Here is a 14,541-nt window from a genome sequence, read left to right on the forward strand (position 1 = left end):
CCTTTCCACACCAAATCCACTTTGGATAAGCATCTTATTCGATAGACGCCTTCTTTTCTCTTTTTTTAAATTTTTCTCCAAATTACCAATAGTTTCTCCAAGGGAAGGCTCGCCTAGAATATTAGTATCAGAGAAATAACTTTTGCTGAACTTCAAGCAGCAGGGCTTTATAGAAAGCTTCTGATTATGTCCGCTACTTAATTATGTAAGCGTAAGGGGAATCTGATTGTGTTTCCAGCTGAAAGGTAATGAAATTGCCTTTTGGTTTATTTCCTCTTGTTGTCTATCCTAAGCTGTCTTTGGAGTTCAGCTTCCAAAGTCGTGCAGTTCTCCCTAATATCTAATCCCAGGGACTACCCCCTGCATATCCATGTGAGGTCAGTTCAGTCCTCACCCTGAGGAAGACAAAAAAAAAAAAAAAAAAAAGCTTCATGAATTCTTGCAGAGGGGAGCCCTACTGCCGAGGTCAACCCCTCTGGCAAGCAGACCTCACAGCCATCAATCCGGATGTCATGGTGTCTATAGACCTAATAATATGTAAGAATTGCTTTTTCAAGGCCACTTTATAAGCTGAATGGAGTGGATGTGGGGCTAATGGTAAGACTGAGATACCAGCTCCCCACTTTCCTCTTGACAGCTAAGAACAATGGTAGATTTATAAACCCCAGAAGGACTGAAGAAGTTTCTAAATCTGTCTGACCTGTCCTCAAACCTACCAGGATGGCCTGGTATTCCTTTTCCTGGAACTTTCCTCAAAAAAAAAAAAAAGAAAGAGAGAGTTCATGTCCACCCCCTCTTCCAGTCCCAGAATGCTGGAATTTATGGGAAGTCTCGCATAGACATTTAGAAGTCCTGAAAAATGACCTCAGAGACTACCCATCTTCATTTTATAGGTGAGGAAAATAAGACTGAGACAGGTCATAGAATTTGCCCAAAGTCTCACAGTCAGCTAGTCAGCAAAGCCAAGAGTGTGCTGCAGCTGCCTGATTCCTCATGTAGGTGCTCACCCACAGGTCCAGGAGCCTCGGTCCCCCCAGCTGCAGTGCATGACCTAATGTTTATACTCTTCTGCAGCCACTCGCAGTCCTGAGCCTGCATGTCAGATCTATAGATGAGTTTGTCTCAGAGTCCCTTTGCACAGTGCCCAACAAGTAAAGAATTTTGCCTGCACTGACTAAATAGTTCTGTTATGATAATAATCACCTCTGAGCCAATCAGAATGAATTAGGTTTATCTCTTGTGTGTTTATTTTTCCCTTTCTAAACTATCTAATGCCCTTTGAAAACATTTCAAACATATTGCTACAAAGAGATGCATGAGAATTTTCTTTCTCAAGGACAAAAAGAGGCTGGAGTGAAAAAAAAAGGAAAAGACCTGAGATTTGTTCCAAAGGTTACTGCAGAACATTTGTGTGTGTGGACAAGTCGCCTTACCTGTCTAAACTCAGTTTTTGTGTTAATGGGATGAAGGGTTTATCCCAGCTATCTCCAGTTTGCCCCCTGACTAGAAAGTCTAAGAGTCCGTGGAAAATTCTCAGGGCAAGGTGAATGTTAACTGAAGGGAAAATATACCTTACCTTTAAACAAGTTTAAGACAAGTATAATGTGACCAGGACTAAAGCACATCCATCGATCTCTCGGTCAACACTTGCTGAATTCCTGTTCTGCTCTCTGCTCTCTCCCCTAAGACACAGGCTGAAAACAAAGATTGTGATGATGATGCGAAGAGGCGAGATTGAGGGCCTTGTTCTTGATAGAGCCCCATTGTAATTACTTGTTTATCTGTCTGTTTGCCACTTGGATCATAAGCACTAGAAGGTCAGGAAATATGTCTTTTATTGTCTCCTTACCTTATTCCAAAATTCACTGAACTCCTACACTGCCTCAGGTCACGGCTTATACGTCACCTCCTCTAGAAAGCCTTCTCTGATTCCCAGCCCTTTGTCAGTCCCCTCCCATGTTACACTGTTCTTTCTTTCATACCACTTGTCTGACTGTAATGTGATTGATTACCTTCCTGGATTGTAAGCCCCTTGAGGACAATGTTGGTAACAAAGCAGTCAATAAGTTTTGGGTGGTCCCACCATGGCACAGTGGGTTAAGGAGCCGGCATTGCCACAGCTGTGGCGTAGGTTGTAGCTTCTGCTTGGATTTGATCCCTGGCCTAGGGACTTTCATATGCTATGAATGTGGCCAAAAAAAATATATATATATATATATATATTAGGTTAATGGATGAAATTGTTTGGCCCCACCGACTGGTTCAGTCAGTGTTCAGATAGGCAGGTGGTAGCTCCTTGGAGAGATCACAGTCCTATCCCTCTGGCCAGTGCTAGGGGGCGCTGTAAGCCAGAGAACACCCATTCCTTTAGCCAGCAGCCTCAGCCAGTCTCACTGAGAAGGCGGGAGAAGCACAATTCCACGCTAGTCAGTGGGGTGTGGGTGCATTTGAGTGGGTGAAGCTAACCCCTCCTGTCTGCAGTGGTCACAAAGCTCTCAGTCAGCATCCCGTCTGGGGCCACAGCTGCCCAGCTTCTCCACCCCCAGGCTGGCCACATGTCAACCCAAGGGGATCTGTGCTCTCAGGAAGCTACAGACTTGTGAATCATGGGTTTGGGGGGATTGGAGAGATTTGGGAACACAGGAGAAGATGCCACAGTCCTGTTCTTCCAGAGCAGGGCTGGCCTCTGGAAATTAAACCCAGAGAAGGTATTGACAAGATGTGTGTCGTTCCTGTTGCCGTGCAGCAAAACACCTCCTCTCCTCCCTGCTCCTTCTCCTCCAGACCCCAGCCACAGTGCCTTCCCCCAAACCCACAGTCCATCTGAAAGTCATTACATTCAAAATAGCCTTCTCCAAGCAACAGACAGCCATGGTCCACCCATCACCATGAGCCCTCAGCGGGGTTGCTGCACAGCACTTGGGAATTATGGACCTAAGATGGTAGGTACTTCAGGTTTTCTCTGTGTCTGGCACCAGCAGGGAGTAAACACCTTTCCTCATTTCCATCTGGAGCCAATTTCATGGTAGTAAAATTGCAGGACGTCTCTTGCCCCAGCTCTCCCCGAGACCTGCCAGGCAGGGACGACCCCTCGGTATGCGTCTGGCTAAATTCACCTGAATGCAAGAGTTTTCACATTTCTTTCTTCAGAGAGCGACTCCCAGGGATTTTAAGCCAGAAAACACATGTTCATGGTGGAGACATTTTTACCCTGTTTTCTGGGGTGGTGGGAGATGGGAAACAGAGCTAATATTTCAGAACTTGCTCTTTTTTTTTTTCTTTTTTTTTAAGTGACTGTGTACTCAGTTGGTCGATTATTTCTGTGAAGGGTAATATGAAGTGGAGACAGAACTTCTCCTCCTCAACCCTGTCTTAATGTCTTCCGTATGCCTGTGGAGTTCATGTGTTTTTCCTTTAAAAATGAGTAGCTCCTTTGCGGTTTCTTTGAAGGTTGCATGCTCAGCTTTGCACAGAAGACTCACATGAATGTCTCTGCCTGGTGCTCTTATGGCTTGGGAGGGAATTGGATGGACAGATGAACATAGATAGGGTCAGTCTGCCGTCAGACTGGGCTGGAGATCCTATTTCTGCCAAGACACTTGAGCTCTCCTTGGTGGAACCTGCTGGGATTGAAGCTGACTTGTCCTGTGTGATGGGGATGCCCAAAGACCATCTGATGCCCTTGATCACGTCCTTCTTTAAACTCTGATGCAAAGACTCCACTCTGGGGTTTTGCTTTCTACCTTTCCAGTTGTACCTTCTCAGTCTTCCTGGCAGATTTTTCAGGCTCCTCCTGCCACTAAAATGTAGGTGTTTCCCAGTTTTCTGTTCTTGACTCCCCTCCCTTCTCTTCCCTTTTAGCCTCCACACTCTCCCTAGCTAGTCATGCCGTCTCCCTTGGATCCACCTACTGCTCTGCTCTGTGCACTGGGGCGGGCACTGGAAGCAGCAGCATTGTTCTGAGCTCTTGACTAGATCCAGCTTCCCCCTGGACAGTCTCGCCTGCAGGTCCCATGGCCTCCCTAAACCCTAAGGGTCCAAACTCATAGTGTTTTCCTCTGTCTCCTCTGGCGTCACCCGTCCTTGCCAGTGGTGCCATCATTCACCAAGTCCTGTGGATTCTCACTCCACATCTCCTCATCTCACTCCATTTCTCCTCATTCCCACCATGTCTGCCTTGGATCAGGTCCCCATAGAGTCTTTCCTGGCAATTTCAATGGTCACGTAATTGCTCACTCTTTCCAGAGTCTTTCTCTATTACTTTTCACCACTGCTCGTATAAAGTTTTTCAAATAGAAATCTGAAATCATGCTGTCCTTTGCTTAAAATGATTCATTTGTTCTCCATGGCTTTCTGAACAAAGTCTTAAAATCCAAAGAAAGCCTACAAGGCCCTCTGTGATCTGGCTCTTCCCAGGGCCCCACAGAGGGGACTATTCACGGGCAATACAGTGTGATTGCTACCCCTGCAGTTACACAACAGCAGGTCTTGTCCTTGCTTATCCCTCCCAACCTATGCCCTCATTCCCATCTTCCAAACTTTTGCGTTCCAGCTATTAGTTTCCTGCCTCTAAGGCTTGTTCACACTGCACTCTTTGCTTGGAATCCATCTTCCACCAATATATTCCTGACCCACCTCCGTCTCATGTGTCAAGATCTTTATCTTTCCTGATTCACCTTGAATCACCAGCTCATGGATGTTTTCCTCACTCTCTCTGCCTCATCAGAACTGACCACTCCTCCGAGGGCTTTTCGTCCTCATTTCCCGCTCATACCACAATCCCCCAGATAGCCACTGGTGCCTCCCACACTCTGTTGTCCCTAGCAGTTGATACGTTTTTCTCTCCCTTAGAAGAAGATAAATCAGGAGCTTTTTTCCATCTCTAGCATGGCATCTGCACAACATAGGCATCTACCATATATTGAGAGAATAAGCTAACCAATGAACGGCAGAGAAAATGGAGGGAAGGATGGTCAGTGTATCACTTTCACAAATTCACCATGACGGAGGTTCTGGAGTCCAGTGTCTTCGGTCCAGAAACTCAACTAGATTCAGCTCCCAGAGTTGATCAGTCCCAGGGACATTCTAATTCATAAGAGACCAACAAGCCCACCAAATTCCACTGTCTTGTTTTCAATGAGAGATTTAATTGTCATGTAGGTAGGGCACTCATGTGCAATGTGACCCTTATTCCCTAAGAGTTTTGTATAAAGCTAGTTTCTCATCAGAAGTTATCTTTGGTGTGTACGGAGTCAGAACACAGGGAATGAGGTCAGAAGGGTCTGTCAGCTCTAAAATTCTCCTTTTCACTGAGGAGAAGCCTCGTTCAAGATGGTGACAATGCTCACACCTGCTAGCAAGATCCCCTCTCACCAGACAATGACAAGGCCAGAGACATATTGCCAATTTTGTCCCCTTTGGACTTTCCATTTCTCCACTCCTCCCTTCTTTCACCCTGACTTTTTCTGTACTGAGAATATCATGACACATTTTGTTTCTATATTTTAGATTACAGTCACCATGCAATGATGACCTTCAGGTAAACAAGTCTGGCTTCTGGATTTTGAACTCTCCCTTTACTCTGTCTTGATTTACTGTCACAGACAGATAAGCACATGCATGGTGTGTGAATTTATAGCATCAGCACTCAGAAGACAGACAGAGTTCTTCCCAAGTTGTGGGGAACTCTTTGTTATCGTTGCTCCACTGACAGTCTCTCTTTGCCTCACAGCTTGTATGTCACAGTGTGATCATCAACCCTTCAGAGGAAAGGTACAGGGTTCCTTCCTTCCAATTTCCTTAGACATTGACGGGGTGTCCACTATGACACAGTAGGCACTGGAGATCTAACAGTGAACAAAACACAGACCTGCCCTCAAGGAGTTCCCAGTCTAGTGGGAGAGAAAGACGTGAAAGCAATAGTGGGTGGTATGAACTACAACAGGAGGGTCCAGTGTGCCATGAGATGCTGGGCCACACAACCAGGGAGTGGGGAGGTGATTGGAAACCCATATTTTGGTAAGACAGAGGGCCAGAAGTGAGAGAGAACTGTGGGTCATCAAATCCAACCCCCTCATCTTACAGATACAGAAAAAGGCCCAGAGTGTGGCCTTTTATATGGTCGTGCAGAATTATTGGCAAAGGCAAGACAAGAACTCAGACCCCCTAGTACCTCATGATCTTCACACCACTCCAGGCTCCTCTAATTCAGTGCTGGACACAATAGAGAGATACAATAAATAATTATTTCCTTGCCTTGTAATGTTCATCAACCTTGGGGTGGTAAGCTGAAAATATTTCTAAGACAAGAGCAAGGAAAAGGAACTTACAGTAGTGGAATATCTGCTCTGTACAAGGCATTTTCAATATGGTGTCTCTTCCAATCCTCACAACCCTAAAAAGTAGATATTATTTTATGCCCATTTTATAGTCCAGAAAACCGAGGTCAAAAAATGACATAGCATGTCCAGTTTCTTACAAGGAAGAGAGTTGTAGAGCTATGATTCTGTCCTAGAGATGACTTTTCAAACCAGCACTCTTTTTGGAGACTCCAAAGTCTCTATGCCCATAGGTTCATGAAGTGCTGGGGATTCCTCTTCATCTTTTGGATGCTCACTGAGCACTCAGACCTCTTGATCACTGTGTGAAGGAGGGGCAGAAGAAGACATATACCTCCAATGGTACTGAGGGCCAGCAAGGGAGCTTTATCAGCAGGCAAGTGAGATGCATCATTTCTTGTTTGACCTGGTTTGCAGTAGAGAAAAGGCAAGAGAAATTATAAGGCCGGCAATATCTGGGGAATGGATATGTCCTTCCTTACTCTGAATTTGAATGGATGCTACCAGAAAATAATACCTGTAATGCCAAAAAAGGGCCCAGAATTCAAAGGCAAGCTGATAGAATAGTGACCAGAATGTTTAAACAGCTATTGAATATGGCTTCATTTCCTCCTGCAGTTTTAAGCATAAGATGGAGTCAACATACCAGGTTTTTGTCTCAGTTCTATCACACACAATAGCTGAGTGACCCACCATGAATAAACTAATAAACCCCCTCTCTTCAAGTGTAGAACCAGGGGTTTAGATTTTATAATCTCTCAAAACTTCCCAGTGGAGTATTCTCAAAGGCAGACTGGCAAGGGGGTTAGAGTCCCAAGTTTGTGATGTCAGTACACCTGGGTTTTGATCCTTCTTCACTTTTTCACTGTGGCCTTGAACAAGCTCCTTACCCTCTCCTTTCCTTAGATGTCAAGTGGTAAAATGGGGGAACAGTTCATATCTCACAGAATCTTCATGAGGATCAAACAAGGTTCAGTGAATAAGGCCTGGGCGCAGTGCCTGACATATGGTGAATTCTCACTGAGAACCTGTATGGACCAGGGTGCGGTGCTTCATGCACAGAGATGAATGAGGCCCCTGCTGGCAAGTCTCCTATCGTCTAATGACCTGTGTTTATCAAGGAAGAGCATATTCCCATATCCTATCCCCTTTGACTATGAACATAGTACTCAAAGGAGGGATGGGGGAAAGGAGGAAGAAAAGAAAACAAAAACTTGGTAATAATAGCTAATTCTTAGAGAATGCCTCCTGGGTGCAGGGCATCCTTCTAGGCAGTTTGTATATAAATTCATGCTAATCCTTTTAGTGAAAGCTGTGAGGTACACCAACATCCCCCTTTCCTTCAGTTACAGAAACAAAGGTACAGAGAGACTAGGTAACGTGCTCAATTTTATATGGCTAGGATGCAGCCATGCTGGGATTTGAATCAGAGCAGTCTGGCCCAAGAGCCCATGCTCTTAGCCACCCTGCCAACCTGCCTCTTCATGGTGAGGGTGAACATGCAAAAAGTAGCAAATGTACAGGGGGCTGATGCCCAGTGTCTGTCACTGGGTGGGTCTTCCTCCCAGAATGCCTTGCACCCATCAAACAAGGCGTGTCAGAACATGAATCAGCTGTGGTCCCTATCAGAAGGACGCTTAGGGCAGTGAGTACATCAGTGGACCCTGCTGAAGAATAACACTCATGGGGTCAATGTGGTTTCCACCTTGGGATGAGCACAGAAGGTAGAATCAGAACATTTATCCAAATCCTGTCTCTCCCATCTACTGAGTTTCCCCTCTAAACTTATATTTATTCTCTATAAAGTGAGGACAAACATTTAATTCACAGAGGTAGTTTTTAGGATCAAATAATAAATAACTAACATTGACGGAGGATCTATTATGTGCCAGGTCCTCTTTATGTACTTTACAGGTATACATGTGTTTAATTCTGAGATATAGGGGCTGTTATTATCATGCCCATTTTATAGAAAATGAAGTCTAGGTACAGAAAGGGTTTAGTCACTTAGTCGAGATCACACAGTTAAAAGTGGTGGAAGCAGAATTGGAAGTTCTGTGTCCAGTTCCGTGCTCCTTACCACCTCTCTGCGCTCTGGTGACTGGTGGAAAACATTTTGCAAATCCTAAATTTCATTGTTGTCTGTTCTCTCATTTCCATGTCTTAAGTTTTTATTCATGCTGTTCCCTTGGCGCTGGAGTGCCTTTCCTCCTCTCATCCGGCTACCTCTTATGTGTCTGGAGAGGTGAAAAGTAAGGTTCAGGGGCCCCCAGGGGTGTGCTGGAGCTGCCTCATACTGGCTTGTGAGAGCTGATTATTAAATTTTCTGGAATTTTGGCAGTCAGTTGTTTAACACATCCATTATTTAAAATATGATTATGTAAACTTACAATCAAACAAATTATATTAAAAATGTGAGTAATGAATACTTAAACCTTACCACTTCACCATTGTATTATTATGTTATAGTCTCATCTATGCTCTTGAGGTTATTTCCAGCTATTGTATCTATATGGCAGAAACATTCTTCCTAATGCTGGGATTTCCCTCGTGGTGCAGTGGGTTAGGAGTCCGGCACTGTCATTGCTTTGGCTCAAGTTACTGCTGTGGCATGGGAAAAGAAACGTTCTTCCCAACTCTGCATTCAGTGACATCACACTGATAATTTAAAATTGGCTTTTTTGCTGTTGGGTTGTATAAGTTGTTTATATATTCTAGAGCTTAAGCCCTTGTCGGTTGCATCATTTGAAACTATTTTCTCCCATTCTGAAAGTTGTCTTTTTGTTTTCTTTTTGGTTTCCTTTGCTGTGCAAAAGCTTTTCAGTTTGATTAGGTCCCATGGGTTTATTTTTGCTCTAATTTCTATTGCTTTGGGAGACTGACTTGAGAAAATATTCATGATGTTAAATGGGCAAAAGACCTGAATAGACATTTCTCCAAAGAAGATATACAGATGGCCAGCAAACACATGAAAAAATGCTCAACATCGCTGATTATAAGAGAAATGCAAATCAAAACTACCATGAGATACCACCTCACACCAGTCAGAATGGCCATCATTAATAAATCCACAAATAACAAGTGCTGGAGGGGTTGTGGAGAAAAGGGAACCCTCCTACACTGTTGGTGGGAATGTAAACTGGTACAGCCACTATGGAGAACAGTTTGGAGATACCTTAGAAATCTATACATAGAACTTCCATATGACCCCGCAATCCCACTCTTGGGCATCTATCAGGACAAAACTCTACTTAAAAGAGACACGTGCACCCGCATGTTCATTGCAGCACTGTTCACAATAGCCAGGACATGGAAACAAGACAAATGTCCATCGACAGATGATTGGATTCGGAAGATGTGGTATATATACACAATGGAATACTACTCAGCCATCAAAAAGAATGACATAATGCCATTTGCAGCAACATGGATGGAACTAGAGACTCTCGTACTGAGTGAAATGAGCCAGAAAGACAAAGACAAATACCATATGATATCACTTATAACTGGAATCTAATATCCAGCACAAATGAACATCTCCTTAGAAAAGAAAATCATGGACTTGGAGAAAAGACTTGTGGCTGCCTGATGGGAGGGGGAGGGAGTGGGAGGGATCGGGAGCTTGGGCTTATCAGACACAACTTAGAATAGATTTACAAGGAGATCCTGCTGCGTAGCATTGAGAACTTTGTCTAGATACTCATGTTGCAACAGAACAAAGGGAGAGAAAAAAATATATAATTGTAATGTATACATGTAAGGATAACTTGATCCCCTTGCTGTACAGTGGGAAAATAAAAAAATTTTTTTTAATAAAATAAAATAAAATTGGCCATGATGGGAGTATTCACACCAATGTAAATGGCAGATGATAAAAACCAGGGCTTTTGTCCTGGAGAGTTAGTTTTTAAATATTTACCAGCACAGCACTACTATTTCTTAACTGTGTCATCTTGGACACATAACCCTTGCCTCAGTTTTAGCATCTGTAAAATAGGAACAGCATTCATGCCTGCCTCACAGAGTTGTGAGGAGTAAACATGATATAGGGGAAGGACTTAGCAGAATACCTGGCACAGAGTCAGCCACCAAAGAGTGGCCACTGTCAATATTATTATTAAGGCAATATAATTATTCAGCATCATCCCCTACAAGTAGCCTTTCCTTCCACCCAAACTGGATTCCACTATTAGAGATTATCTGCGACCTGGCATTCATCACACTACACTGAGATTGACAGTTTCTGTGTTAATTTCCCTTTTTAAGAAATAAGCTAGTTGATGAAGTCTAATTGAGTTTTCTCTTCTGGGCACGTAGCACAATGCCAAACACAGGGTAAGTCCTCAACAAACTGTTAGATTGGATTATTAGTGAGGAAAGCATTCAGAAGCTACTAAAAGATCAAAATTAGGGAACTTGGAAATTTCTCTAATTACATTACAAACTTTTAAGAAATTCTTCTCCATAACCGAGTACTGCTGGAATACTGTGTTTGGGGTTCATGCCTTGGGAGTACCTTATAATGTGGTCATTTTGGAATTCCAGGAACTAAAAGCCCCTGACTTGATGCCCAGTCAGACCCACCGCACACTGAATTCTTTTATAACAAGTTCTCAGTCTGTATATTATAGACCCCCTATGATAGTCTTAGCGTGTCAAGTAAGAATATGACCAGTAACTTTCCAAACTGCTTGAAGGTAGCTGGAACTGCCTCTGCCTCGAGTATTTAGAGAAAAAAGATCTTAATGTCATATCAACAAACTCTAAAAGAGATTGCACATACCTGGAGTGCTTTTCAAGGCCTGGGAGCCAGTGATCTGAGGCTGATTTCAGGGAAAAAGGAGGGGAGAGGCCAAAGGCATGTTGAAAAATCATTTTTTGTCTGTTGTTCCTTTGTATGAACTGGTTGCTGGCTTATGCAACACCCAGTAATTAAAATGGCTGGAATGCTTTGCATTTTTACAGCAACGTGAAGGCGGCTCAGAAGCCTGGAGCTGGAGCCAGCTGGAGGCCCAGCGAGCCTTCCCTGGCTGCCCCTTGGCCTGGCAGAGGTGGCTGGCATCTGCTTTGGGGTGGGGGTGAGAGTGGCAGGGAGGAGGGAGGAGGTCAAAGGGGTCAGGAAGAGCCCCACTGCTCTTCCCTAGTCAGGTGCATCCAGGTGTACTATCTTTAGAAGGAAAACAGGCATGGGCCACCCACCTTCTGGAAGTCTGTAATGCTTAGCGGTGCTGCCTAGGAATGGTAAACAATGATAATGGCGATCCTTTTTAAAATATCTACGCTGTGCCAGTACAGGCCCTGTTACATATATTATCTGATTACGAGGGAAAAAGAAAAAAAAGCCCTCAGATCATAGCACTCTCCTGCTCAGAACTCTCTCTAGATCCCTCATGCACTTAAAATGAATTCTAGGTGTTTCCGTCCTGGTGCAGCAGATGTGAATCCAACCAGGAACCATAAGGTTGCGGGTTTGATCCCTGGCCTTGCTCAGTGGCTTGAGGATCCAGCGTTGCTGTGAGCTGTAGTATAGGTTGCAGACGCCGCTCAGATCCTGTGTTGCTATGGCTCTAGTGTAGGCCGGCAGCTGTAGCTCTGATTTGACCCCTGGCCTGGGAACTTCCATATGCTGCCAGTGTGGCCATAAAGAGCAAATAAAATAAAATGAATTCTGAATGCCTCACCCTCCCATCCCCAGCATGATGCTGTCCCCACCATCACAGCCCTTACAGCCCCACTCTCCCTCCAGCTCACCATGTTCCTTCCCACCATGCTGGCCTCCTTTCCGTCTTTTACCAAGCCCAGCTCGGTCCCTGCTCCAGGACCTCCTCACTTGGCCTTCCCAAGTCCTGCCATGGCCAGTTCCTTCTCATTATTTGGCTTCCAGCTCAGATGTTACCTTCTTAGAAACATCTGCCCCGTTGAAGTAGCAAAACCATCCCTAGTCACTCATGCCTCCCATTGCCTGCAGGTTTATTTCCTTTTCAGTCCTTTTTGCTATATGAAAAAAATTATATTAGTTTGTTTATTTTTTACTCATTGTCTTTTCCATCTAGAATAGAAGCTCCTTGAGGTCAGGGCCCTCCCCTCATCTGTCTTTTCTCTAGTGTATCTGTAGCACTTGGGTCAGTACTCAATAAATATATGAGGATGTAATGAATCTTCACAACAACCCAACAAGCGAGACATCATTGTTATGATGTTCCAGGTAAGAAAGCTGAAGCTCAGGGAGGTTAAATCGCTTACCGAAGGTCATCCCATAGGAAGTGATGTCCCCAAGGTCTGATTCCCAAGCCCATGCTTTGGGATGAGTATGCATATCCTGCCTCCATGGACAGCTGCTTTAGAAAATATGGAAAGATGGTGTCTGCATCATAAGGGAAGGAATCAGGACTCAAGGCTAACTCTGAGTGCGTTAGTGATACAGTGGTGATGGTACTAAGAAATAAGAATATAGATCCTTGAAGGGAACTCACCACAGTGGTATTCTAATCCAAGTTTTGCCACCTGTGCTACTTTGAATGAGTTAATTACTGCCTCTGGGCATTTTTGGAATGGACAGAGGGTATCTGATTCCACTGTCCCCGGACGATTACATGGCAGTGTGTGAAGCCCCAGAATTCAAATGTGCCTCTCCTGCCCTGGGATGGAGAGGCTGGTATGTTGCATGGATCACTAGCGTGGGAACCATACCACAGGGGAAGGCTGCTGCCTAACCTTGTGTGTATATGCTGCCTGTGGGTAACTTTGGAAATAAGCAGCTAGATATAGAAGTTGGCTTTTAAAGCTTTTTGGGGTACTTAAGGAAAGGCACACTTGGCTAAGAGAGGAATTTCATCACCGCTCCTCCCATTGTCTGTGTATTGCATCCCTGATAAAGCCTGGCTGCTCAAGCTGGCCTTCTGGCCTCAGAGTCTGCCCCAGCCTCAGCGCCATTTCCAGGTTTCACTCTAGCCAAGTAGGATCTGTGCACTTACTCACCATAACATGAATTGTATCTTCTCCCCATGGTTGGCTTTTTTTTTTAATCTTTTATTTTGATGTAATTCCTATTGATAGAAAAATTGAAAGAATAGTTCAGAGTATTACTAAATACTTTTGCCTGGATTCCCCTAAAGGTTAACATATTACTGTATGTCCTCTTTTCCTTCTTTCTTTCTCTCTCTCTCTCTCTCTCTCTCTCTCACACACACACACACACACACACACACACACACACACACACATGGTTTAGGAGTCAGCTGCAGACATGATGCCTCTTTACCCCTAAATATTTCAGTGCGTATTTCCCAAACACAGGCCACCATTAACTTCTGCAGTGTGGAACAGCTTAGCCCCTGGGGTTTGCAATCCAAACCCCAACTCTACTTCTTACTAACCCTGGGCTTTTATGCGGAAGATTCCACTCCCCTCGACCTCCACTGCCTCATTTATAAATTGGGGTCACTAAGAGCACCTACCTCATAGGGCCAGTGTAAGAATTAAATGAGATACCCCATGTTGAGGGCTTGGCACTGTGCTTGGGATGTAAAAAGTATAATAAGTAAATGGGAGTGTGTCTTTCTAGAATGTTGTGGTTTTTTTCTTCTTTGAAATTGTTTGATTTCCTTGGATTTCTCCCTCTCCTTCGGGCTAATTCTCATAAGGAAAAAAAAAAAAAAAAAACAGACAAGTTCTGTCATTCATTCACATCTTATTTATTGAGCACCAAGGCTGGGTTTGACCCTTCTGGGTATTGAGATAGAGCACCAAACAAGGCAGACACCTTCCCTATCCTTAGACTTGCGTTTTCATGGTGGTGACAGACAGTAGACATGGAAGCAAATTGATGGACCATTTCAGCGGGTCATAGGTGCAATGAAGACGAGAAAACCAAGTGACTCTGGAGCCAGGGAGCATGAGGGGGCTCTTTTGATTGGGGAAACCAGAGAAGACTTCTCAGTTGAGATCAAAGTTCTACTCAGTCCTTTTCATCTGAGAATAGTTGCATGTATGGTGGGATGCATGAGAGTTTTAAATCCTCCCCAAAGAATGTGATCGTGGGAGCAAATACTTCTCTACCACTTGCTTGGAGTCATGCACTTCATACATACTATTCTGTCAGCCTTCTTGGACTTCTTGTGAAGTAGGTATTATTTGCCTCATTTCATAGATGAGGTTCAGAGAAACACGTTCCTTGGCCCAACAACAAAGGGAAAGTCAGGAG

General features: G+C 44.2%; 1 long non-coding RNA gene across 1 annotated transcript; it reads right to left on the minus strand.

Moving 5' to 3' along the window:
• Positions 1 to 5,127: 5,127 nt before the first annotated feature.
• On the minus strand, positions 5,128 to 11,249 carry LOC125130735 (uncharacterized). Its single transcript, XR_007135785.1, has 2 exons — positions 11,122 to 11,249; positions 5,128 to 6,744 (listed from the first exon to the last, which is right to left on the minus strand). It is a non-coding gene; the product is annotated as an uncharacterized LOC125130735 (long non-coding RNA).
• Between the last annotated feature and the right edge of the window lie 3,292 nt (positions 11,250 to 14,541).

This window comes from Phacochoerus africanus, chromosome 7 (assembly GCF_016906955.1).
Source record: "Phacochoerus africanus isolate WHEZ1 chromosome 7, ROS_Pafr_v1, whole genome shotgun sequence".
Classification (NCBI taxonomy): domain Eukaryota; kingdom Metazoa; phylum Chordata; class Mammalia; order Artiodactyla; family Suidae; genus Phacochoerus; species Phacochoerus africanus.